General features: G+C 38.1%; 1 pseudogene; it reads left to right on the top strand.

The window, feature by feature from the left end:
• The first annotated feature begins 4,202 nt into the window (after positions 1-4,202).
• On the top strand, positions 4,203-5,523 carry LOC148831766 (uncharacterized; annotated as a pseudogene).
• The last annotated feature ends 22,091 nt before the right edge of the window (positions 5,524-27,614 follow it).

Raw genomic sequence — 27,614 nt, 5'->3', positions numbered from 1 at the left:
CTTTGTGGTCTGTGTGGGTCTTTATGACCCAGTGTAGTTGCTCAGGAGACTATACTGTAAAAAAGGTGCTGTCCTTTGGATGAAATGTAAAACAAGGGTAAATCTACTCATTGGTGGTGGCGAGCAGTACCCATTATCTCTATAGTGCTTTGAGTGGAGTGTCCAGAAAGTGTAAGGATCTTATTATTATTATTATTATTATTATTATTATTATTATTGTAAACAGAAGTATTCCTCAAAACTTTACTTTTAATAGTTACACTACATAAATGTACAGTTAAACCATCTCAGGTTTGTTCCCAAGAGTTCACAATGATTTAATGCACAGAGACAACCACATAGACCTAGATAACTATTAGACTGAGACTGAATTCTTTATGGGGTCCTGACTCAATTCCATACTGAGTTTGCACCATCTCTCCTGCCTGAATGTCCCCATTAATGTGACTGGAAAGTAACCTCTCACTCTCTTGTCTCCACCTGTTCTGTTGTGTAATAAAGCCTCTGGCAAATAATGGCTACAGATGTCCCAGGTATGTACATCAGTGTGCATCAGTGGTGAATGGAATAGTATTTTGTGACAGCTTTGGGATCCTTTGGGATAAGAAGCTCTATACAAGTGCAGTTGTTGTCACCATTATCTACCTATGTATGCAATAATGGACAGCATATAGTTAGGTTGGATGTCTTATTCTCTAACATACGTATTGAGTCCAGTCTAATCAGATTTTTGTGTTTCTGGCCCTAAAATAAACTTTCTTCAGTTTCTCAGTCTTTTGATATTGGGACAAGAATGTGGTTCTTAAGGAGAACTAGAAGAACATTATCTTCCTTTTTGAAGCTCTGGCATTCCTAGGGTATGAGAAGATTCAGAACACCACTTCTGAGTACTTCTAAATATTCACAGGAATATACAGTAACTATAGAAAGCAATACACAGAGTTTAAGACATTTAATCTAGTAATTAGTCTTCCCGTTTATTTGGGCACTGTATAGCAGTTCTGAAAGCTAAAGAGGTTTCTCCTCTTTTTATATCCATTAACAATATTGTTGCCTCTTTCCGAAACCTGGAGTTTTCTCTATTTTCTTAATGTCTGGTTATAAAATGTTATTCGTGGAACTGTTGCCTGAAAGGCATTCCATTTCTCTTGAAAGAAAAACAGATGGCCCTAGGGGTTAAGATTCAGGTGATCAGCAGCTGTTGATTAGCCCTTTACGCCTGAGAGACAGAGTTAATGAAAAGATTGGCTCCCTTTTGTGGTTGGGCAGAAGTCACACCTGTTGGCTCTCTGAATTGTTCTCCAGTGGCAACTGTTTAATGCAAGCTTGTCCAAAATTACAAGATAGATAGATAGATACTTTATTGATCCCGTGAGGGAAATTGCAGTGCAACAGCAGCTTAACACACACAACACAGCCACAGTGTAACGAATTATATAATAATAGTACAATACATACAATACAAGAGTTACTCACAGTCCGGACGCACAAGAACAAACTAGAACAGAACAGTACACAGAAAATCGTATCACACTCATATCACACATATGAATATAAATATAGATGTAACTATAGATATAAATATAAATGTATTGCACAGGTCCCTGGCATATATTGCACAAAAAGTGGTTGTAAACGGGAAAAAGAAAAAGAAAAAGAAAGAGAACAGATGTAGCAGTAGATGTGTAGATGCGTTTAGTCCAGAAACAGGTCACTGTCGATGTTGCCTCTGCCAAGACGCAAGGTAGATGCGTTGTATAGTCTTATGGCAGACGGCAAGAATGACCTCCTGTAGCGCTCCGTGTCGCACCGTGGATGAATCAGTCTATTGCTGAACGTGCTCTTCATTCCTGCAAGCCTGTCATAGAGGGGATGGGAGAAGTTGTCCATGATGGCCTCTAGTTTGGACATCATTCTCCTCTCAGCCACTACCTCCAAGGAGTCCAGGTCAAACCCAATGACAGAGTTTGCTCTCCTGATGAGCTTGTTCAGCCTTTTGGAATCTACTGCTCTAATCCCAGAGCCCCAGCACACCACTGCATAGAAAATGGCACTCGCTACCACCGACTGATAGAACATGTGTAGCATCTTACTACACACATTGAAGGACCTGAGCCTCCTCAAGAAGTAGAGTCGGCTCTGTCCCTTCTTATAGATGGCCTCGATGTTCTTAGACCATTCCAGTCTATCGTCGATGTGCACTCCCAGGTACTTGTACGAGTCCACCATCTCCACGCCACTCCCATGGATGTAGACAGGAGTAGGTTTGACCTTTTTCCTCCTGAAATCTACCACCAGTTCCTTTGTCTTTGTAACATTCAGTTCCAAGTGGTTCACCCCACACCACTCCACAAAGCTGCTGACCAGTCCTCTGTACTCCTCCTCCTGCTCACCCTTGATACATCCCACAATTGCAGAGTCATCTGAGAACTTCTGCAGGTGGCATGACTTTGAGTTGTACTTAAAGTCCGAAGTATAGAGGGTGAAGAGGAATGGAGAAAGAACTGTCCCTTGAGGTGCCCCTGTGTTACTCACTACCTGTTCAGACACACAGTTCTGAAGTCTCACAGACTGTGGTCTGCCTGTCAGGTAGTCAGTGATCCACGAGGTCATGGAGGCATCGACTTGCATCTCCTCCAGCTTCCTCCTTAGAAGTAAGGGCTGGATGGTATTGAAGGCACTGTTTAAATCAGTGGCAGCCTCTGCCTTAACCTTTAAAATCTGTGACATGGCGGTATTTTAATTTTTTTTCTTTATTTTTCATTAGAGGCCTTTCTACTTTATTGCTACTATACTGATAAAAGATAATGAGCAAATGAAGATACAAAACAGCTAAGAAAATTATACCCTCACAGAACACCCTTCTGGAATCAATGCCAGAGCTATACCTAAACTACTCCACATTTGCAGCAGCCATTTGTACAGAACACACACAAGGGTTCTTTCACCATTTCACCATTATTTTCACATGTGTTTATATATTATATACAATGTTGATCTCTTTCTGTATTACTGTTCCTTTTTAACATCTAAATATTAACCCATAATTGCCATTACCAAAACGTTCCAGACTCATGTAAATCAGATGTTTTTTTCCCACATGTATCACCTTACTTGCTGTGAAATGTGAGTTTAGCAGTGTATGGAATTAGAAAATACTGTCTGCTTTACAGGAATACTGCAGACAAACAAGTACAGTATGCTAGAAGAGATTTCTAAGGTTGCATTAGCAGTCTGGCAGCAATTTGTGAACAAGGTTAGGATTGTCACTGAAAATCCCTAAAGATTAGCTTTGAATATTTTACTGTACTGTTTTCAAGAACATTGAAGTGTCATACATTGATTTATCCTTAAAAAATAATAGCTAAAATATATACATCTTGTCTTATATTTTATGTGTGTTTTCAGATAAAACCTACTGAAGTATCCATAAATGTACTTTGCCTTGAGCTGCTGGTCAGGGTGTTACTCTGGGGAACTTTTTAAAATAAAGTCTTGGTTCTCAGTATGGACCCCAGGGGAAGCCAATAATAATTCAAGTGTTAGAGTCAACTAAAATTTCTTTGTGCTTTATAGTGTATTTTCTTTTTCATCCTGCAGGTCAAAAATGAAAAATGGTATCTTAAAAAATTTACAGACCACAGTTTATTTAGCCAAGGTCTGAGTAATTTGTTTTTATATATATATAATGTGGCAGACATACAGTACTGTAACTTTGGTTGATGGCTAAGTGTTGCAGATGTATACACCTTAATATGTATGTTAAAAATGCAGCCAGAAATGATAGCTCTTTACTTTGTGTGCTGAAAAATGAGTTTAAATTAAGAAATTAACCATGTTTATGCATTCGTTTTCTGAGGAACATGTCATATTTCAAAGAATGTCAAAGTAATGGAGAAGTCATTGCTGTGTTTCCACCTGTGTGTGAGACCTAACATATTTCACTATAGAGATTATTGAACTACAATTAAACATAGTTTGTGTTTAGGATATTGTTGTATGCATGTAATGTTCAGTGATTGTTTTACTCAGGGGGGAGGTGCTAATTCACATTGTATTGTACTACCTTTCCTACAGCTGGTGCTCTTTAAGTATGATATTGGTCAGCTAGAAACAAGTAAGAAACAAGTCCTTTGCAGCCTACGCATGCAGACACAGCTACCCACCTCAACTACTTCAACCTACTTCTGCTGTGACCCACTATGCCTTCCTCTAAATCTTTTTCTAGATCTCTTCGTCGTTCCTTCTCGTCCTCCCTGGGCTACTTGCCCCCTTCTCTCACTGAACCAGCATTCTGTCTCTTCACAGTGATCTGTTCCAAGACCGGATTTTCTAACTACCCCCTATTCCTTTACAGATGTCGTCATTATTATATAATTCCTGAAGGATTTAGCCTGAAATTTAACACTTCTTCTTTTGACTCTGACACTTCCACTCAGAGGCTTCTACAACGATTTTCTAGGAAACTAATGCTTTCTACCATTGTCTCCCTCAAACAACAGTTTACCCTCTCTGACAACAACATCAAAGAAGCCAAGGAATTTTTACGGCTCCACATCATCTTCCCTTTATAACTAGCCTCATTAGATCCCTCAACTCCCAACTCTCCCAGTTCCTCACTTCAGAGAAGGATAAAAAACTCAATCATGTTCTACAGAAAAAAAACCACAACACCCCTACCACCTTCACCAATCCTAACCTTGTCATTACTATAACCTCTGACCTTTCCCTCTCACAGGATGAACAATCTCTTCTCAGCAGAGGCCTCAGTTTTGTACCAGTCCCCAAGAAGCTGGACATCCCCCAAACCCAAGTGGATCTCAACCGCTTTTACTGTAGGATTCGTCTCAGAGCGCATTTTGCTGATGACTTCTCCTCACAGGCAGCTGACAATTACCCAGTTATTGATGTCATTAACAATATTAATCTAAACAGAGCTGTCGGACTCCCCCCTCTGGCCATTTTCCACCAGTCAATTACTTCATTAACCAATGCATCAATCAAGCTCCCAAGACCCTTTCTATACCCAGTAAACACAGGTCCAACCCCACCCAAAGAGAAACTCAGGCACTCCAATCTCTTCGCAATAGAGAGATTGTCACCAAACCAGCTGACAAAGGAGGCGCTGTTGTGGTGTGGTGAAAGGACCTATGTATTAATGAAGCCTCTAGACAACTAACCAACACTTCCGCTTACTTTCCTCTCCAAAAGGATCCTACCACTGTCTACCAAAAGGAAGTGGTATCCACCATCTCACTTCTCAGCAGCAAGGAGCTCCCCCAGTAAGAGCACCGTCTCATCGTTGAACATCCCCAGGTATCCCAATTTTACCTCCTCCCCAAAATCCACAAACCCAACACCCCTGGACACTCCATCGTCTCTGCATGCAACTGTCCAACTACTCACATCTCGGCCTTTGTCGACAGCCTTATGAGACCGCTGGTTGAAGGTTTTCCTTCTTATATCAAGGACACCAACCATGCCCTCCATCACATCTCTCTACACCTTCATTCCTCACAATGATGGTCTTACATCCCTCAAGCACAAGCTGGACAAACATAAAGTGCATGATCCACCCACCCAAATCCTTGTATGCCTTGCAGAACTGGTACTCACACTTAATGCATTCTCTTTCAATATCCATTTTACCAGCAAGTTAGTGGAGTCGCCATGGGCACCAGAATGGGACCCAGCTATGTTAATATTTTTGTCTGTTGGGTAGAAGAACGCTTCTTCACTTCCTACACTTCCTACACTTCCTACACTGATGACTGTGTCAGTGCCGCCACATGCTCTAATGACCAGCTAGAGCACTTTCTGCCTCACTTCACCAACTTCCACCCGTCCCTCAAATATACAGTTAACATATCCTCCGCTCCTCTTCTGTTTCTAGACATAAACCTATCCATTAACCATCCCCGACTCTCTACTTCAGTCTATTACAAACCCACAGATTCACACAGCTATCTTCTGTACAGCTCATTTCACCCCAAACACACTAAAAACTCTCTCCCTTTTTCACAGTTCCTTCGGCTACGACGATTCTAAAGTGACGACATCGATTTCCAGAACCAAGCACTCAAAATGCACTCTTTTTTAATCAGCAGAGGATACCCCACCTGTGTAATTGACAGGGTCCTCACCCGAGCCAAAAACAGCCCTCGGACCATCAACTCGATCAGGAACTCCCGGCCTAACAATTGTATTCCTTTGGTGCTTCCCTACCACCCTAACACACTCTCTATCCCCAGGACCATTAACGACAACTTTCCTGTCCTACAGGATGATCCCTCCATTGGGGCTTTCCTGACAGCCCTAGCATCTCATATCGCCGACCACCTAATCTGCGTAACCTTGTTCACAGCTCCCTTGACCACCCTCAGCAACGATCCACACCAGGCACTTTCCCCTGCAACAGAACTCGCTGTATCACCTGCGAGTACATATCTAACACCACTCTCATTCAAGGCCCCTCTGGACAATTCCGGATCACTCAGATGACACCTCTTGTACCTCCAGCAACCTTATTTACTTTATCTCTTGCAGTAAATGCCCAGCTATCTATATTGGGGAAACAGGAAGGAGACTCGGAGAGCGCTTCAGAGAACATGTTAGGGCTGTGAAGATTAAAGATTTCTCCAAGGCCATAGTTTCTCATTTCACCTCTGACGGCCATGATCACACTGATCTCTCCATCAGCGTTCTCAAAGTAGGGTTTCTTAATTCCTGTAGCAGAAAGACATCAGAAACTAAAATTATAAGGAAACTTGGTTCGTACTGTACCTTTCCCTTTCTCTCAACGACAGACTTGTTTGCTTCTAATTCTCTCTATTTATTTCTAGGCCTCTCCTCACCTCTCTCGACCTCGCACCACTTGATTGACTACTCTGCCTCTCCCCTGCTCCCGCCTCCTCCTCTCTCCTGGCTTGTGTTTTCCCAAGCTATACTATCTTTGCTGACTGCCCTATCTTTCTTACACCTGAAGAAGGCTCCAAAGCTGAAACATTGTGTTTTCTTTTTTTTTCAGCATGGAATAAACGTATTACTTGTTCCTTAGAAACAAGTAATACAGGTCCAAGTGCTTGGATAGGTATTACATTGGTGCAATCAGGGAGATATCGGAGTTTCTATAATCCTTAATAATTTTAATAATGATATTTAATCTTCCATATTGTACGAAACTGTGGAATGAATACTAAAATGAGTAGTTTAAACAAAATAAACTAAATGTTCATTTACATGGGAGCTTCCAGCCATTAAAACATTCCATGCAGTTTACTTTACCATTTCCCAAATTTCTCATTGATTTGTGTCAAGATGCAGAGAAACTACAGTATAACATCATTTGGTTGAGAGCACATGTTGATTATTTCTCCCTTACATTAGCACATAGACAGACCAGTAGCCTATAATGGGGACTGTTAAGAACTAAACTGAGACCTCAATGTCACAATAACCTGTTGATAACAAACTTCACCCTTTTTGTTACTGCATCTCTAACTCAGTAAAGAAGACATCATAAAACATACATACCTGGTATGTTTTTTCCAGTTTTGCATGAATCCTTGATTCAAAATTTGAGGTTTTTAATACACAGTATTTGTTGAGGACTCACAGTAGCAGAGCTATCAGAGGGCCCAGTGACTTACCCGTCTTTAAATGCAGGAAATGTAAACAGTTTGTGATGCCGACTCTATGTACATGTAAGTATATAATAAATCATTGCACCATACTTAGAAAGCTCACCAGGACAGTTTACTATGTAGGTGAAAATGTGATAAAACCCTCATACCCTACAGTTTTTTATTTGTTTACACCACTGAATAGCAATTTTTCAACAGCTCAAAGTATACCAACTACAGTTTTTAAATATCAAGTTTTTTGACAACTCTGTTTAGTCTAAAGTCACAACTGCAGAAAAAATACAGCAGAAGGGGCCCTGTTGTTTGATTTTCAAACTATTTTAAAGTGTGTGACAAAGTGACTGCATGAATTGCATGAATGAAGGCAAATGGTGTATAAAATGTATATCACTTATATATCACCTTTTAAACCAAGAAGATAAATGGAACTGTGATTGCCACAGAACTGTAATTTTTGGGGAATAAAGAGAAGACATGTTTTGTTGCCACAGTGTTAGACTTCTAGAACAGAAACAGTGATAATATTTTTTTCTTATATGTGCTTACTTACTATACAAATAATATGCTTATTATTATCCACTAAAACCTAGATATTCAGTATGTATTAAGAATTGGTAAGCAGTCAGATACTTTCAGTACAATATGCAACTTCGTAGTTTTAGTTGGCCAGTAAAAGTTACTAAAATTTCAGTCATGAAAACATGTCTTTCTTTCCAATTTCTTTTCAAATATGCAATATGTGTTGTTAAAAATAACAATAGAAAACTAAAAACTTTCTTACATAGTGAAATGTCCCTTACGTGATACCCTTTCCAAACCAGTGAGAAGGGTTCAGCATGTTATAGGTCACAAGATTTCTATGCACTGGAAAGTAGTAGCAGACCAGGCCTTTTTCCAATTGTGCTCTGGGAATAAAATCTGATGTCATTATTGTCCAGATTGTTGGGGCATATGTATCTAATTCTGCAATTCAGGCTGGAAAAAGCTGCTAAACCAAAGGCAGATTTGATTTCCTAAAATCTACTGAGACTAACATCTCTTCATTTTAATGCACTAACTCCTTGAACATCTAATGGATTCATCACTCTTACATGTTACAAACGCAATTGATCCTGAAGGTAGATTGACCCAATAAAGGTATTCTCAGATTATTTTGGGAGTGCCATATTAGGTTTATAAAATAAGAGGCAAGAGATCTGTTTTTTAAAAAAATCACTGCACACACCACAGTATGAAAGAAATACACACACAAATCTTTAAATCAGGTTGCAAATATATTTCTTCATATTTTATAATGTAAAGCAAAACTGAATTGCTAAGAAGGTGATAGTTAACTATATTAAGAATAGATCATATAGCACTAATAACAGCAAAACCTGTGCCACTAGCAAATAATGTAATTGGAAAAGTAGACATTTGTAGCAGTTAGTATCACAAAAAATGAACCACTCTATGCCTGTGTGGGTTTCAGGAACTCTGGTTTCCTCCTGCCTCACACAGATTTGCCGGTTGGCTTAATTTCTGTTCATAAACATGCCTCTGTGTTCCTGTTCTGTGCCAGTCTAGTGGCCTATGATGGACTAGTGTGCCACCCAGGGTGTAGTCCTGACTTGCACCATATGCTTCTGGTATACATTCTGTATTGCTATGACTCTTATCTGGAATTACCTTTACTTACACCTTTTTAGTCTTTTAGTAAAGGAGACAATAAAAAGCGGACCTGATACATGCATTCAAAATCCTCAAGGCATTGACAAAATCAACCCAATGGACTACTTCAGAATGAGGAGTGAAACTTGAATCAGAGAGCACAAAAGGAAACTACACAGATATTCTTTTAAGACCGGGAACAGGACACATTTCTTCACCCAGAAGGTTGTGGGAGTATGGAACAAGCTTCACAGCCTTGTTGTTGAAGTTGATACCCTGGTTTCTTTCAAGAAATGATTAGAAGAAATCATTGGATCAATTACCTAACAAACAGGCTTAATGGGTTGAATGGCCTCCTCTTTTTGTGTCTTTCTTATGTTATGTTATGAATAAGAACTTTCTGATGAGGGATGGAATGTAAAACATATACAAATTGACTACAATGGGATTCTCCTCAATATAAACCTCATTGTTTCGGAAAAGATTTTCGATGCACTCGCTTTTTTCAATCACAAGTCTAATGTCAACACTTAATCTTTGAAACAAGGCGTGGGGTTCACTGAAACTGGGGCCTTGGATTCAATTCCAGACCTGGGACATTATCTGCATGGAGTTTGTATGTTCTCCACATATTGGTGTGGGTTTCCTCTGGGTGCACCAGATTCCAGAGATATACTGGCAGGTTAATTGGCTTCTGGAAAAACTGGCAACAGTGTGTGTGTGTACATGTGTCTGTTTGTTTCTCTGTGTGCCCTGTAATGTGCTGGCCTCCCAGCCAAAGGTCAATCCTGCCTTGCATGTTTGGCTTGCTATGAGAAGCTCTGGATCACTTGGATAAAGTGATCAGAAAATGGATGGATGGATCGTTACAATGACCTATCTTTAAAATATGTATCTGTAAATCTGTAGAGGCTGTTACTCAGATTCATACACATTGTACAAAAAAAATCCATACCCACTGTTTTAGATGCCTGCGAGTTTGCTTCCTATAATCCTGTGAATATCATCTTTTAAGCTCCAGGTCTTTGCCTCCTCACCTAGTTGCACACTTTTTTTTTAATTCAGAGCTATACCTAGACATATAGAAACCCATGCAGTAACATTAGCCTCCTGTATTTTCAGTGATCACAGACCCAGCTCTGTGCTCAGACTTTTACATTTCGTAAAGGGGCTCTTTTAATTTATGAGTCATTTCCTATGCAAAATATAGAGTTACAGAGAAACTGCACATATCAAGATACCTCAGGGGCTGGTTTCTTTACAATGGTTTGGTTTGGAACTAAAATGGAGTTTGGGAAAGGTGGCTGACAAGTGGTTTTAGGATTAATGTGCCTCTTGTGACATAGAAGCCCATCTGGCAGATGACGCACCTGAATAACCACCTGAGAAGTCCAAGCAAGGGGTTCACACAGCAAGTAGCGTTAAGAATGAGGTCATGGGCAAAACACGAAGGTTGCATTTTTGTTTGCTTTTCTGTGTGAAATCTCTCCAAAAAAGTGCTGAGGTTTCATTTTGTTCAAGGTGGTGCCTGGTCACACCATCTGAAAAGATGAAGTCTTGTTTAATTTATGATTTGTGCCCATGTTGAACAGGATCTACCTAGATAAAATGCTGTGTACACAGGTGTGAATTTATGTTGGCTGTAAAATTAGGGAGTATCTTTCTTTCCACTATTTTGATCCTCGACGAACAAGTGACTAGTGAATTAATATTATTCTAAGGTTTGTGGGCGTGTGTCAAATCCAAAACTCTTACTTCTTTCAAGAGGACTGCTGGATGAGATCTTCAGATCAATAAGCTACAAACACCTAAAAAGGCTGACTGGCTTCCTCTCGTTTGCAACCCTTTAAATGTTTTTATTATTTATACCAGTATGATCTGAGCTGCTTATGTTTTTTATAATTCACTGAGATCTATTACTAATTACAGAGATCTTACCTGTCCTGATCAGTGTGTGTCATATATTCTAATATATGTAATGTAATATCAACTGTAATATAATATTAATGTGCAGATACTAATAGCATCTGATAACAGCAGTCAGAACCTAACTATTGTACTAAATGTGATTGTATTTAAAACAAAAAATGTATATTTAAAACACACAGTCTACTTGACAAAGAACAAGCTACATCTTTTGGGTATAAAACAATCATTGGAAAAGTTTACAGTTGGATTTACCCTGAAATGTTCTTCCAATGGTAAGATTTTTTTAACTGTAAAATATATATTTAACTGTAAAATTTAATTTGCAAGATGATGCTTCCGAAAAAGACTAAGGTTATTCTGTAAGTTGGACCCTTTCAACACAGAATGGAATGGTTCCAGCTTGGGTGACCCAGGTGCTGGCTGCTGTAGTGTAAATTACTATTCAAGTCTTTATGTCCCAGGGCTGCAGAAGTAATCACTTGAAAGTGTGACAATGGACAGCACTGTGGCACAGTGGTTAGCATTGCTGGGCCCTGGGTTCTATTCCTGATGACCTACAGTATCTGCATGAAGTTTGTATGTTTTCCCCAAGTATGTGTTGGTTTCCTCTGGATGCCCAGGTATCCTCCCACAGTTCTAAGACATACAAGTAGGCTTCTATAATTAATTAATCATAATTCCTTACACCTATATAGTGCTTTTCTGGACACTCCACTCAAAGCACTTTACAGGTAATGGGGACGCCCCTACACCACCACCAGTGTGCAGCCCCACGTGAAAGATGAGATGGCAGCCATAGTGCACCAGTAGGCTCCCCACACACCAGCTCTCAGTGGGGAGGAGAACAGAGTGATGAAGCCAGTTCATAAATAGGGATTATTAGGAAGCCATGATTGGTAAAAGCCAGGGGGAAATTTGGCCAGGACACCAGGGTAACACCCTTACTCTTTTTGAGAAACACCCTGGGATTTTTAATATCCACAGAGAGTCAGGACAGCACCTTTTTGTTTACAGTATGAAGAAGATCACTTTATTGGCCATATACAATTTCTTGTATTAGGAATGTCTTTTCGCATACCCCGGCTTGCTCTCCATGAGACACACAGAGAGAGAAGTCTGGGGTCAGAGCGCAGGGTCAGCCATTTATACAGCACCCCTGGAGCAGTTGGGGTGAAGGGCCTTGCTCAGGGGCCCAGCAGAGTAGGATTCCTCTGCCAGCCGCGGGATATGAACCAGCAATCTTCCAGCCACAGGCGCAGATCCTGAGCCACAGAGCCACCACACCACCCAGTGTCCCCGTCGCTATACTGGGGAGTTAGGATCCACACAGACCGCAGGGTGAGCACCCCCTACTGGCCCCACTAACACCTCTTCCAGCAGAAACCTTAGTTGGGTCTCATGTGAGTGTCTTTGTCTGTGTTTTCCCCTGCGATGGACTGACATCCCTTCCAGGGTGTATCTTGCCTTGGGCCCAATGTTTCCCCGGACCCTGTGCAACTGTGACCCTGAAAATGTTAAATGCTTATTGAACTTGATGTGATATGAAGTGAGAAAACTAATGTCTGTTCTTTCTTACTTATCAATTACAGAGAGGATTTTTCAATCTTAAGCACATCAGCCGTTTTTCATGAACAAACATGTGTGTTCCATTTCATGTATTTCTATTTACCAGTATTCATTAGATCTTTTTGGTATTGTAATAGGGTTGGAAGTAAATTTTAAGGGTGAAAGCAAACTTAAACTCTGCTAAACTTACCACATCCTGGGTGGTTTCAATTACAACAATTAATTGCAGGACTCAAAAAATATTTGGTATGTTTGTTTGATTTAACCTAATGAAAACTGTCAGGAAGAGAGTTTATTATTTTCCAAAATAACAACATAATTTTGGATCATTTAAGTGTGATTATTTTTTGTCAAGATAAAGTGTAAAAGAAAAACATTTGGGACTTGTTTGTGGTATTGTTTGTGCCTACGTGATGGATTTCTGACTGTTGCCCTACAGAGGCAACTTTATAATGGATACTTTGATCTAGTGGGACATCTATAGTTTGTGTCACTTTAGTTGCCAAGGAACAATGCATTAGATATGAGCCTTATATTTTTAGTTATTTTAGATTTATTTTAACATAAATTTAGCATATTTCTTTAGCATATTAGCATAAATCTAATGTTTTATTAAATGTTAGCCATCCCCAATCAACATTTTACCTCTTAAGATACCTGTTAGGTACCATAACCATTTAGTTGAATCAAGAGTGAAATAAAAAGTGAAAATGCTCATGTTTTGAGGAGACTGGTGCTGGCTTTAAGCCACTCAAAAGAAAGAACAGTAGATTCTCCGCTCTGCAGCTACAATGAACTGCAAGTTCAGGTTGGAAAACAAATCCCTTTACCTTTCCTTATAGATGAAACTGTATAGCATGGCGTTTGTCACATGCTCACCCTCTTCCTTGATGTTCATGCTTCCCAGAAGACTGAAACAAACTCCCATCCAGTCTCAGACACACTCAAGAATTTGACAGACATATGAGCATTCTGCATTCACTGAACAGACCACAAATTGGCTGCATCCACTGTTACAAAGCCCATTTTTGGTCTCGTCTTGTAAGATTCTTTCATTCTTGTTGATTCAGACCTCCCTACACAATGGTGGGTGGTGAATGCAAACCTCCAGGCCACAACAACCCAGGAACAGAATATCACCAGACCAGGAGCATGTGTTTCAATAGTGTGTCACCACTCTTGGCTTGCAGAACCCCATTGGGTGGTCCCCTTTTGCCAGTTTTCAACTATAATCAGGGCTACTCAAATCTACGGAGACTATGGAGAATTCAGATTAAATCCAAGAATACAACAGATTCACTCTGGATCTATCATTCATTAGCCAAATCCATTCCATAAATAAAATAATTGCACGTTTTTCCCCATATCACTTAAGCTCTTCAGACATTAACTGGGTTCAGTATTGCAGGCTGGTTGCTGGTGTTGAAGCACAGGAGCAAAATGACTACTCCTGTACTGTCTAAACTCTCTGCAGTTCGTATTTCTCCCGACTGTCTCTCCTTGAACTGCAGGAGCATAGACACAGTCTCTCGCTCTCTCCACTGTATCCTAATTTTCCGATCCTGTGGAACTTTCCATTACCCAATGGACCAATCACATGAACCCCCTTTTCACCCGTGGAATGAAATTCTAATCATCCAATGTAGGCAGGTGTGTCGAATTTAAGTCCAGCAGGAGGCTGTGTTAGCCAAACCTCAGCTTGCACCATCACAGTAAGAAAAGCTTGGCTTTTTTAGACTCGTGGGATTTAATATGTAGTGTGGTTAAATACCTTATTCAAGGGCACAGCTGTGCTTCCCAACTGAGATTTTATCCCTCAAACCACTGGTAAGGAGTCCAGAATTCTAGCCACTTCTCCACACTGGCATGGAGGTTGCCATGATAAACATGCATTTGGTAATGCCTGTGGTGTTCAGTAAAAGAATGTTGATTTCCAGTGAGGAGCTCATAGATATCTTCAGAAATAAACATTTTAAATCTTTTTGAAGCGAAGGCTCTCAAACGATAAATTTGTCAGAGAGGTTTAATTTTCTACTTACAGGAAGTTGGAAGATTTCTTTCACCATTGATTTTTAATTGTTTAATTGTTTAAATTAAATTGTTGATTTTTAATTGTTTAATAAAGTAATTTTTATAGTTTTCACTTTGGTATTGAAAAATCAACTTCATCGATTAATCCTTATTACTATGTATTAGTAACCCAAAGCTGTATTCACAGTCATGATTAGTCTACCATAAATAAAAAATATTATTTCTTGAAAAAATTGGCAATAAGTATGGTAGATGTTAGAATAGCCACACTAGTGTACATGTTTCTTGAAATTGACATTTATTTTGGGTCATTCATTATTTTCTTTGTGATAACAGGATTATATGATAAAAAAAAGCCGACACTGAGCAGAATGTCTAAAGTGTTTTTATTTTTAGAAATGTAACTTGACATGTATAAATACAAAGAGGGGTTGAGGTTCACAGGGCATTGTGGGTCTTCCTGGAACAAATGGAACCTGTTCAAAGAAGCCATTTTGAGCCACAGAGACACCATGCATTGAAGAAAAGTATGCACAGAATAGTTGATTAGCCACTGCTTTTCTGTTTTCCAAACAAGACATCTGGGGCAAAAAAGGTGAAATGCTAAAACATTCAATACATACAGATTAATAAATGTAAGTGACTTCATTAATATTAAAGTACTACTTTCTGTATTATCTTGGTCCAATTCCCTAGCTTGTGGGTTATTGTCAATATATAATCAAGCACTACATATTGTATCTGGCCTGTCTTTCTGAAAAAATAGGCATACCTACTAATTTACATTTAGCTGTGTTATTCTTTCTAAGTATTTGCTAATCCTTCTATTCTAGCTATCATGTACACCTTCTTAAAAGGCATTTTGTTAAACAAAAGTATCTCAAAATCTTTTTTTTTCCAGTGGTCAGGTAGTGAATTCAGTGTATCATGTCTTTTTAAATCAGGAAACCTTTTCACCTTGAGACTCCATCAATTTCGAAGTGATTACAGCTACTAAATTCTTCCTGTGTATGTAATAATTACGGAAGTCAAAAGTTTACTTTACATGGTGGGTAAGGTCTGCCTGGATTTGTCCAAAGAATGTTGTGTTGATTTTGAGCAACCGCTGTGTGTTAATTGAAATCATCATACATTACAACTTGTGGAATAAAAATGTCTCCCGTCGCTTGGCATTCATGCACTTCAGTGACAGAAGAGCGCGTAAAATATAACTATGGAGTGACAGTTTAATAAATCAGTCCTTTATACTGTGACTTAGAAAATCGTTTGATTATCTCAAGCGATTAAAGTTAATATGTACAGCAAAAAATCTCATATTAAAATATTGCCCTTAAATTTTACCCTTCCAAGAACACACTCTTATTTTGCTGACTAATCTAAATATGTTTTCTGTTTGTCATTGAACAGTGAACTCACTGTAATAGCAGGTGTAATTTCATTTAGATGAAGGAAAGAATTGTATCTTCAGATGTCTGGTCATCTCTCAAGTTTACATAGCTCTTCAGAAGCACACTGACCCTCCACTTTTTTCCTTTCTAGGGGTCTTATTTCATAAGATTAATAACAGGTGTTTAGTACTGTTGGTTTTTTTTTCTTAATCGGTGTACTTTTCTGTGTTCTTTTCATCAAGTAGCCTTGTTGTGTCCCTCTTGGGAGTCATTACTTACAATTTATTGTGTTTTTTGGAATATGGTTTTAGGATTTATGTTTTTTTTTTCTTACCAAACCAGTTTTAAAGTACTTTAAGCAACAGGTTGTAAATGCAATAAGTGCTACCACTTTGCCTTTGTTATCCCACGTCCTGTATTATTCCTGAGAAGGAGGGGAATAAGGAAACCTTTTCCACATTGTCTATCCTGCTTCCCTCACTTCACTTCATCCTGTGTGTCTAACAGCATCAGAATGCTGAACAGACAACACAATTGACTACTCTTATTTCTTTACTGGGGATCGTACATACCCATACCTACTGTTCACCTGATAGTTGTACAGTATGCCACATTCAAAAAAGAAAACGCTCCAGCAATACCTCTGAGCGCAGTGTGCATTCACAAAGAGCAGCAGTGCCCTTTATTGCGAAACAGAAGTAGCTGGTTTTCCCCTTTTCCTTGGAGTTATGTAAAACTTGGCTCGGTTAAAACCTTTACTTGAGGGCTGTTGTAAAACATTGGTCAGATAAGCTCAATAAAATGAAAAAGACAAAGAGAACAATGCCTAAACACAGGTATAAAACAGCATGTAACCCTGTTCACCACAGGACAAACAAGGACGCTGGCTCCAGCCACTGAACGACAAAGGCATTTCCCAGGCTGCCTTTGAAGTTAGACTGTGTAGACCACATCCTTGATCTGTACAGCCCAAACTCATTGTCTCTTAAACTGATCTGAAAAACTACCTTTCTGCTACTTCTTCATGGAATTTAAACACATTTTATTGTTCTGTACCTGAATATCTACCGAACACGCGGAGTGTCTCCTGTTATTATAACTCACTATTGCACGATGAAACACAAAGGTTTTCTGAATGACTACACTAGTAAGATCTAATAATCTGGCTAGGTTGAAGAAAACAAGTGGTATGCAGCCAAAGATTTGTTTTCATGGAAACCAACAAAACGGAAAAGAGAAAAGCATAAATAATAATAAGTGCAGCACCCTCCTTCTATAATTAAGACAAGTGTTATACATGGTTCACATGGGTCTGACTGATGAATGAGAGCAGGACACCAACAGCTTGATATGTGGTTCATATGAGAAGTCAAACTGTATATTTTGTGTCTTTATCACTCTAAGGGAATCAGAAAAGGGTTAACATTAAGAAGTAGTGAAACCAAATAGCCTGTAGTATTATCAAGCACTTTACAAAGCGTACTACACTGTATTTTCCCACCTTCAGAGAGTCAAGACTACAATATGTTCTTTTCTGACACCAGTGAGGGCTCTTACAAAAAATCTTTTTTCCACTCATGCTACAATTTACAGGGTAAAAATGTCTTTATAAATCTAAATCTTCATTCAGTCGTGCAGCCTACCTTTGGGGTTCCCTGGGGCACAGAGTTTCCTTTTTACACTCGGCATAGAATACTGATGGAGATATGCAATGGGAAGACAGCAACAGCAATCTGGTCTTCCTGGAATAGGGACCTCTGGTAGATCCATAATGGCACCTCCACAAGGAGAAAGGTTCAATCAGAAACAAAATTAATCCCTATACAATACAAAAACAAGCCCCATTAGTAATGATAGTGTGCAACAGCACCTTCAGTATATAGAGTATGTTTTGAAGGGATGATACTGAAAAAGCATTAAGTGTTTATAGAGGTTTTTTTTTCAGTTTGAGCACTCTGTGGATTTATACCACACACGCAGTTTCCTACTAGCAAAGATTTGTGCAGAACAAATCACAAAGGAATGTTTTTGCTATTAAGGAGCTGTAGGTGGATTTTAAACTAAAGCTTCCTGTCCTGGCTGCAGACACCGTGACTTACCTTAAGATTACACTGTAATAAATCTGCAGGCATCCTGAGGTTGAGGGCTATGTCAAAATGAGAGGGAAGACATATGGTGAGGTTGTTTGTTATAATAGAGTCTAACAAGCTAGGATTATGTACACAGGAAAGGTAAACTGCAGAGGCTGATAAAACAACAAAACAAACTCCCCAGAAATATATAGTAATTCCTTTTTAGTTAATTGAATACTTGCACACCATATCAGAAATGGGATGAGGTTCTTTGTAGTACAGAGATATTTAAAGCTAATAGGATTATGTTCTGGCTTTAATCTTGAGCTCTTTGTAAAGGCTGAGGACAGAACATTTTTATGATATGTCTGATTTATAGACCTGCTTTTAAACATACAAGTCTTGAAGACTGAAAACAGAAATATGGAATAAAGCCATGAGTAAGTAGGCATAAATTGGAGGAAATAACCCAAGGAAGGATATAGGTTATTTTTAATTAATAGCACACTAATGAAACTATAATGTAACTGGAGGCCAAGCCAAGCAAAAACTGGACTATGCAACACGACAACTTGTAGATTGGAAGTTTAAGTCTATTGTTGTTATACGTATTGCTTTTATTTTTTTTAACTTAAGAAACTTTTCAGGGAGAATTATTATGCTACCACTTTACAAGCAAATATTTCAACTTTACATATCTTAATGACCAAGGCAGATGGATCTTTGGGTGTTGCTCAGCAGTAAAAAAACGAAATTTGGTGAGTTAGAGGAAGAAGAGGGCTGCCCAGGGCTGTGAGTTCAAAGGAATAATACAATCCCCACTGAGAGAGCAGTGGAACACAAAGCATTGCCTGTGGCATCAGGGAGTGGTCTTGTCTATGCACTTCAATTTGTCACACATTTATCTGGTCTCACTCATACATTTAGCCTAACTCAGTGCAAGAGGTCTTTAATCTTGTAAAGCCCAAGTCATGTGAATGCAATCTGATGTTGTACATTTAAAATCGTTGGAAATTTCAGGAAATTACGCACCCATAATAACTCCCTCCCAGCAAAGTGACATTTTAGATTTGGTCTTTGCTAGTCTTACCCAATGATTTTGAAACCAGCACGATTCATTAGCCTAAAATGTATGTTTTTGTTCTTTTAATTTCGTGTTTTCACATGAAATGGCTACACCCACATGAGAGGTTTATATTTTTGCAAATGTTATTTTTTGTTAAAAAACAATTATTTGTATTCTTTTCTAACTTTTCCATTTAGTAGAATGAGGAGACACCGAATGGAAAATAAAAAAGTTTGCTTCAGATCCTAGTCATAAAAATTATATACAGCATTCTGTGCTAGTATTGGTTGTGTACTGCACCCAACTCTATTTTGTTTCTATGGCCAGTATTAAAAAGAGATTTTTTAATAAAATTGAAAAATGCACAATTCTCTCATTTAACATCCAATGGCATATTCTGTTTTCTTACAAAAAACAAGAAATACATCAGGAGTGGTGTATATTACACATATTTGTCATTTAATAGTGTAGGATATCAAGCAACCCTTATAAAAGACAATGAAGATTCAACCTATGCTCTTTATATGTATTTATATGTCGTCAAATTTAAAAATGCATTATAAAAAAATAAATAGCACAACATAAATTGTACAAATGGGTACACATGAACATTCTCAGTGCATTTACTTAGAGGTTAGCCAAGCATGACTGTTTGGGTTTCTAAACTGAGTGTAACTTGACTGTAATATTCATACAAGACCACTTCATTTTTGCTCTATTTACTCCACATCACAGGCACACTTGGACCACTTTGACACTTTGTATTTCTAGCAAACATTTCAAGTATTTTTATTTTTAGTTAATTTAGTGAGATTGCCTAGCATTTACTGCCCAATGGCTGTTCATCATTATAATATCTATACACATTTATCTCTCTGTATGTTTCCATACCTTTGTTCCTTATATCTGTTCGCTTTTCCTTAGATCATATCACAAAATCAGAGTGTTGTTGTTTTTATATACAGAAATAACTACATAATGTATAATCTATTCCATCTTCCCCTGTACTTTCAGCAGCTGCAGCCTGTAATTGTCTCACTTTCACATGACCATAAGAATCTTTCCTTAATGCTTATTTATTTTTGTTAATTGGCTGTCCTTAAACAAACAAATGCAACAGATGTATAGAATCAAAACATTTGTGTATTGCAAAGTGCTGAACAAATATAAAATGCTCCATAAAATTAAAAAGTAATAATATCAAAATAGCATTACAACATTCTGTAAAGCACTTTGAGAAACCACCTTTAAAGGTGCTATATAAAATAAAATTTATTATTATTATTATTATTATTATTATTATTATTAACACGCAGAGCACTCATTGGGCTGATTTTGTAATCGGGGAGATTTTGTGGGACAGAGGTTGGTTCAGTGTCACCCAGCTCTTGAGACCCGGGTCCAGGTGGGGCAGCCCAGACAGGGTACATTTTGTGTGAAGCTGGGGTGAGTTCTTCTGCTGGAAAGCGATGCTTGGTTTTCACCACAAAACATTTCTTAATTTGCCAAAAAGCTCAGCTTCTGACTTATCTGTTCAGAGCACATTCTTCCAGTGGATAATCCAGGACTTCCCTTTAGCACTGTATAGTATCTACTGTAAGTTCTCTCATATCCGGAAGAAACAGGGGAGTAAGATGTTTCAGATGCAGTTTCGGATATTTTGGAATTGCAAGATAATAAGGTCACCATGAATAAGTGTGTGAACCCTTATATTCAATAATTGGTAGCATCTCCTTCAGCAGCAGAGACTTCAACTACTTATTTCCTGTAACTGTTTATCAGTCTCTCACATCATCTTTTAAGAATTTTAGGTTTAGGAATTTTGCATTTTAAGTATTTTGGCTCCTTCTTCTTTCTGGAACTGTTTCAGAATCTCCACATTTGGCTGATACAACAGCACATTCATGGTCCTGTCGCTGAGCAGGCTTTTGCCAGATATGTACAGTAAACTGCCTCGTATCCTGAGTAATCAAAAAACCTCAAGTGACCAGAAGAAATAAAGAAATTAGTAATAAATAAAAAAATTAACATTAAAATGAAAAATAAAACAAAATCTCGACGACAACCTGTTGTCTTCCTTCTCCCTCAGCAAACATTTCCCGGTTCACAAATACAGACCATCCTAGGCACTTCACAAGCTTTGACTTACAATGCAGAGACAACTCAGCGTCATGAAAAATCAAAGCCCTATAAAACAGTAGTTCCAAAACTTCCATAATGCTTTAGGAAATTTCTCTGTTTCTATTTTTTTTCAGCAAGAACAGCCATGATATGTGTCAAAATAATAAACCTGATCTTAAGACAATAAAACAATAAAGAATAACTTGTTTTTATTCAAAATCTTTGAGTTGAGTTTTTTTATAAACTACAACAGTTCAATAAGTTAAATAAGTAATGCAAATGAATCATCTACAGGTTAATGTAGCCACTTTGGTTACATAAAGTTCTGATAGGCTATTTACAGAAGCCTCCACTCTGAGAAAACAGGGCTTTGGCAACCAAATGCTCAATGGCAGATTAGGTGAAAGAATATGTAGCACCTGGAATATCTCACTTGCTGTTCTGGTGGGTGAAGCCTGCAGCAGAACGAGACATTCAATCATCTTGGTCTCCATGCTATTGGATCAAGGTCATGTTTTGTAAAAAACAAGTGTTTGCAGGTGCCACGCACTGTTTTCGCCACAATAAAAGATGTCACACGCAGAAATCTTCCATTCTCAGCACATTCTCAAAGTCCACTGGTGACCAGCTAATTGTGACAGGGTCTCGAAGCTCCTAGACATGACGTGACATAGGGAAGGTAGCAGTGCATTTCAACTGCTACTGTTTACCCCTTTCAGTGACGTGGTTAGAAAAGAAACCCCACCCATAATCTGTTCTATGATTTCTAACCAGGAAGGAGAAGCTATTGTACTTTTAATTCAATTAATTCAATCGCCATTCCCAGTGGAAACTCTTCGGCCTAACCTAGCCACTAACAACATGGCTTCCACTTGAGAGCTACTTCTTCCTTAACCCTACAGCAAGGCCAGAACTCCTAAACTAATCTATCAGAACTAAACCAATGGGAAGGGTTCATCTTTGCTGCTCCTCCCCTGCCCCCTAGTTCTTCCAAACCCCTGTAACTCTGGCATCTCAGAGGCAGCTCTTGAGCTTCCGCTAGGGAGATGTAATCACCCACTAATGTAAAATCAGGCTCTCATGGCTGATGTGACTTCACGGGTATTCGCTCTGTGTGTGAGATCTTTCTACTTGGGAATCTGAAACAAGTATTCCAAATTCTATAGAGAAAGACAACCTAATGAACTTCTTCAGAATCATGTAGCACCCATCAAGGTACACAAGTGGAACCTCTGTTAGACATTTTGAAAACTTTTCAAATTTAACACAAAAGGCTGTGGGGCTTTGGAACCAGCAATCCAGCCAAGTTACTGAATGTATCCAATACACTGTTTTCCTTCAAGAAACAACCGAATGAGATTATCTCAAAATGAGCTGGATAGGTTAGAATTTTAAGGTTTTAAGTAACCTTTCTTATTTACTTACATTAAGCAAGCTGTTAATACAAACAGAAGACAAAAGGCATGCTATGGCATTTTAAAAAAGGCAAACCTGTTTTTTGTGAAAACTCATCTGTTGCACCAGAAAAGAAACATAAGAGAATCTATTTATTCTAATAAAAGTCTTTATTTGTACCACAAAAAGAGCCTTCCATATCTAACAATCACATTGGTTCCAGTTCCTGTTAGTATTATTTTACTGTATATCTACAATATGTAAGATTAATGAAACTGAATTTTACTCTCACACACACTGATTTTTATAGTTGCCTGCTCTTCAGTTGATAAGCAGAGCCATGAACATAGGCAACATTTAACTGCGTCGTAACTGCGAGTCCACTTAGAGTCCTGTTCTGTGAGTGGGAGTGTGCAGTATTTTAGACAAGCAGCAGCTTTTCATCAGACCTGGTTTGTGCAAAGAACCTAAAGAGATTATTGTGAGATTGAAGATTTCAGCCACACTGTACTGGGTCAGATGCCAGAAGCACTTTTAAAACAAGCTTTCCTTTCACTGCTATGCAAGCACAAGTGTTAGTGACAAGCAATGGGAAAGTCAATAAGCAGTGATAACTAAATCTAGGTTACTTTCACCAGTCACTTTGTGCTGAAGCAGTAATCTCCATGTGCATAAAGGGTTCAGAATTGTGTGAATTGTGTGACAGAATGTTTAGACACCAAGGCGTTAGAACTTTTTTTTTATAAAGGACTTGTGCCAGAAAAAACAAGGCTTTAAATCAATCAGAAAACTGTGGTTTTGTCTTCATAAGTAAGACTTAAAAGTTTCTTTGATAACCTTACAGTTTAGAAATTTAGAAAATGTACACCACCATGTGTTCAAACATCAAAGGCACTGAAACATGTTAAAGCTGCTTTAAAGATTTTTTACAGAGATTATGTTTTTGTTGCTGGTTAGATTACAACATTCACTACTTTATTTTGGTTACATTAATATTTAAGTAGAATACATTTTAAAATATTCAAATTTCAAAAGTCTGACCCTTTACAAGAAAAAATACAAGATTGTTTATTGTATGCAATATTTGATGCGTCACGGGACAAAAAAGTGCTTGTATTACAGGTAAACTCTATCTTGTTTAAATAAAATTAATGTTTTCTTGAACATTTTACATTCAGCATAAAGGATAATTTCCCTAAGTGCAAACTGTAGGAAAATCACCAACCTTCATTTACTTTGGAGTTGGCAGTTTTCCCTATGGGAAAATAAGGGCCTTAATGTATTGTAAATTGTGTGAAACTGCAGCCTTTTGACATTAAATGGCTCGTCAGCTGCTGTACCACTTTAAAGCTTGATGTATTCAGATCTTAGAAAGTAAGGCTGGGCCTGGTCAGAAATGGGAAAGGAGACCTCTAAGGAAAATTTGGTTGCTGATGGAAGTGGTTTTAGTGGATTAGCAGATAGCACATTTCCCTCTGCACCAGACTTTAAAAAAACACCCAAATGAGATATTAAGCCAAGGTAAGAATACTGAGTGATAACCCTCGTGTCCTGGCTAAAATCCAGTTTTGACTTTCTCAAGCTAGCCAACCTAAATCCCCCCCGCAGTTAGACTTGCTCACTTTCCCGGCTCTTCCTATGTTGTTTGGTTTTTCTTTAAGTTGGTGGTGCTTGGATAAACAAAAGAGAGCAAAGAAATGTTGGCTTTGAATGTCTGTTTCTGGTTTGCCCGGCTTTCATGGAAAATCTAAAATTTTCATTGAGATTTCCTGAATGATGGGAGTTACCATTTGGCTGTTTTCTAAAAGCTTTTTTGGCACTTAGTCATCCCATGAAAGTTGTGAATGTTCTGAGTGGCTTGATCTCATATCCACCTTGCTTCATAATCTCTTGCAGACATTCTGAATGTCTGATTTCATTCAGTTGTGTGTGCTCAAATGTTAATGTGACCACACTATAGAGCCATAAAACATTTCACTACATTGTCTTTGCTTGAACTTGTACTGAGCGACATTTGTTATTTTTGCTAGATTTTCATTGTTTGGGCACAATTATGTTTTAGTGTTTCACTGCAATCTCACTTTTGAAACTGAGTCAAATAAGTAGACCTTTTCCTTTTTCTGTCAGTTTTCTGCTTTACAATGAGCAGATGTTTTAAACCATAAATGAGGTATTAAAACAAAGAGAGTCAAGGTTTAGCAACTTGTTATTTTCATCCAAAAACGCTTTGTAGAAAGAATATCCCCCTGTTCCCAGCACTGACTCTACTTTTATTTGTTTCCATTGCTGAGCTGTGATCCAGCCCTGAGCACTAAGTTTAATGTCACAGAATTAGTCATCAGCTTATGTTTATCACCTTAATAACTTAAAGGCAGTCTACTCTGATTTTTCCTTTTTGGATTTCTTTTGTTAATGTTGGCCTATACTTATTTTTAGAAAATGTTTCTTTTGGAGAGTGGGTGCAGGTTTCCATGTTCTGTTCTGTAACACATAGGTTGGAGCAACAGTGTACTGTATTTAAATTTCTAATTACGAACAACCCTTTTAAAAGTTAAACGCTAGTTCAAACTAATTGTGCATTAGCCTTAGTTTACACTCTTGGAAGAACCCAATAGTTTATTTTATTTCCAAGAAATGTCCTTTGTTTTATTCAGCTGAAGCTGCATTTCCTTACTTGACCTTGCTGAATTTATAGTAGAAGTAGTTAAATAACGTCTGACATGGAAATATTTTCTGTCTTTTGAGTTGTGCATTAACTGTGCTATTTGTGATTCATTCAGTAAAGACAGGAAACTAGACCTTCCCATTTACTGTATAGATGAATTTTAACATGAAGGATTACATATACCTTGTTGTAAAACTATTACAGATTTACTACTAAGAAATGCAATCTTAATGCAAACATTAAATTTAACTATAGGATTCTGTGATTTTCTTAAGATTTTATAATCCAATATTAAAGCTTAACTTTTTTACATAGTAGTTTAAAATATGGTTTACTTTTAATATATATAGTAAAGTTTCAATGCTGCTTTTCAGAAAGGTATCTTGGTTATAAAAAATAGAAACATTCTAAAATGACAAAAATGAAAAAAAAATGAAACATTAGGAGACATAAACAAAATGAATTTTGAGTTGTGATTTAAAAAGGGTCAGACAACATGTCCAATATTTCGGTGCCCAGCAATTGAATGTTCAGTCCCCCAGGGAGAACAGTTTTCTTTCAGGCACACCAAAGAGCCCTGCGTCTGTCAACTATAAATATCAAACTGGGGTTAAGCCTTCAGGCAGATTTGCTAGGTCTATCAGGACAAGACCACTCATGATCAACAATACAGTGAATACCAACAATAGGTTCCATTTCAGCACATTTTTGTGCTTTTTAATTCATACCCACCCTCTTTGGTTCCACCGGCTGTTTCTTTTGCATCTCAACTCAAAGACTGCCACAGAAGCAAAGGAAGCTCTGGCCAGCTATTCCCAATTCTAACCTCAGAAACACTCGGTCAGTTGAGCACAGCTGGGGAATCCCATAACATACAGTTACACTATTCCTTTAGTTGAAGCCTCACTTAATGGCTCTACTTTTTTACAGAAATCTCGTTGCTCAGGGCGTGGAGGTGGCCTAGCAGCCATCTTCAGTGAGTCTCTGAGAATTGAATTAAAAACTACTAATGACTTTCACACATTTGAAGCAATGCTCTTTAAAATAGCTCCCAAATTATCTACATACATTCTTTTAGTGTACAGACCCCCAGGACCATATGCATTGTTTCTTGCCAAATTTGGTGAACTGCTCTCTGATTTAGTTATTATCTTAGACAAAGTTGAAATATTAGGTGACTTTAACATACATATGGACATACAGACAGACACCTTCAGTAAAAATTTCTTGTCTCTCCTTGACTCTGTAGGTTGTAGTCAGTATATAACAGGACCAACACACATATACAATCATACACTGGACTTAATTATCACTCACAGAGCTGATATTCATCAGGTACTAGTCCATCCCATCAATAACTATTTTTCTGACCACTCTTTAATTACTTTTGAGATTCGACTGCCCTTGATAGCTGCCAAGGAGAAGACTATTACAACTCGACACAAATTTAACTTGATTAAATTTCATGAACACGATGAACAATGCTAGCTTCATCTCCAGTAATAATGTTCATGAAATCACACATAATTATAATGCAGTGGTCAGACAGGCCCTTGATGAAATTGCCTTGTTAAAGATTAAGGTAGTCAACACCACTAGACACTCTGCATGGTATAATGATCACATATGATCCCTTAAACAGGAGTGCCGCAAACTAGAGCACAGATAGAGGTCTATTGGTTTGCAAGTATTCAAGTCGGCATGGACTGATAGCCTGCACCAATATAAGAACGCCCTATATAGAGCTCATTCAGCTTACTACTCTAAACACATAGATAGCAATAAAAATAACCCCCACTACCTATTTAAGACAATAGCTAATCTAACAAATAAGAGAGATTCTATAGCACCATCTAACTTTAGTAGTGACGATTTCATGAACTTCTTTAACGATAAAATTAACACCATCAGACTTTAAACACAATCAAATAAGCCTCAAAGAAATCTGGTAAAGACACAATATGAGCACCTCTTTACTGTTTTTCAATTAGCTAATGAACAAGAACTCAAGAAATTAATTATTAAGACAAAGTCAACCACCTGTCCGCTAGATCCCATCCCCACTCAGCTAGTCAAAGATTCCCTCAA

The sequence above is a fragment of the Atractosteus spatula genome, chromosome 6 (genome assembly GCF_055471065.1).
Source record: "Atractosteus spatula isolate fAtrSpa1 chromosome 6, fAtrSpa1.hap1, whole genome shotgun sequence".
Taxonomy (NCBI): domain Eukaryota; kingdom Metazoa; phylum Chordata; class Actinopteri; order Semionotiformes; family Lepisosteidae; genus Atractosteus; species Atractosteus spatula.
This window is presented reverse-complemented; position numbering and strand designations above follow the sequence as displayed.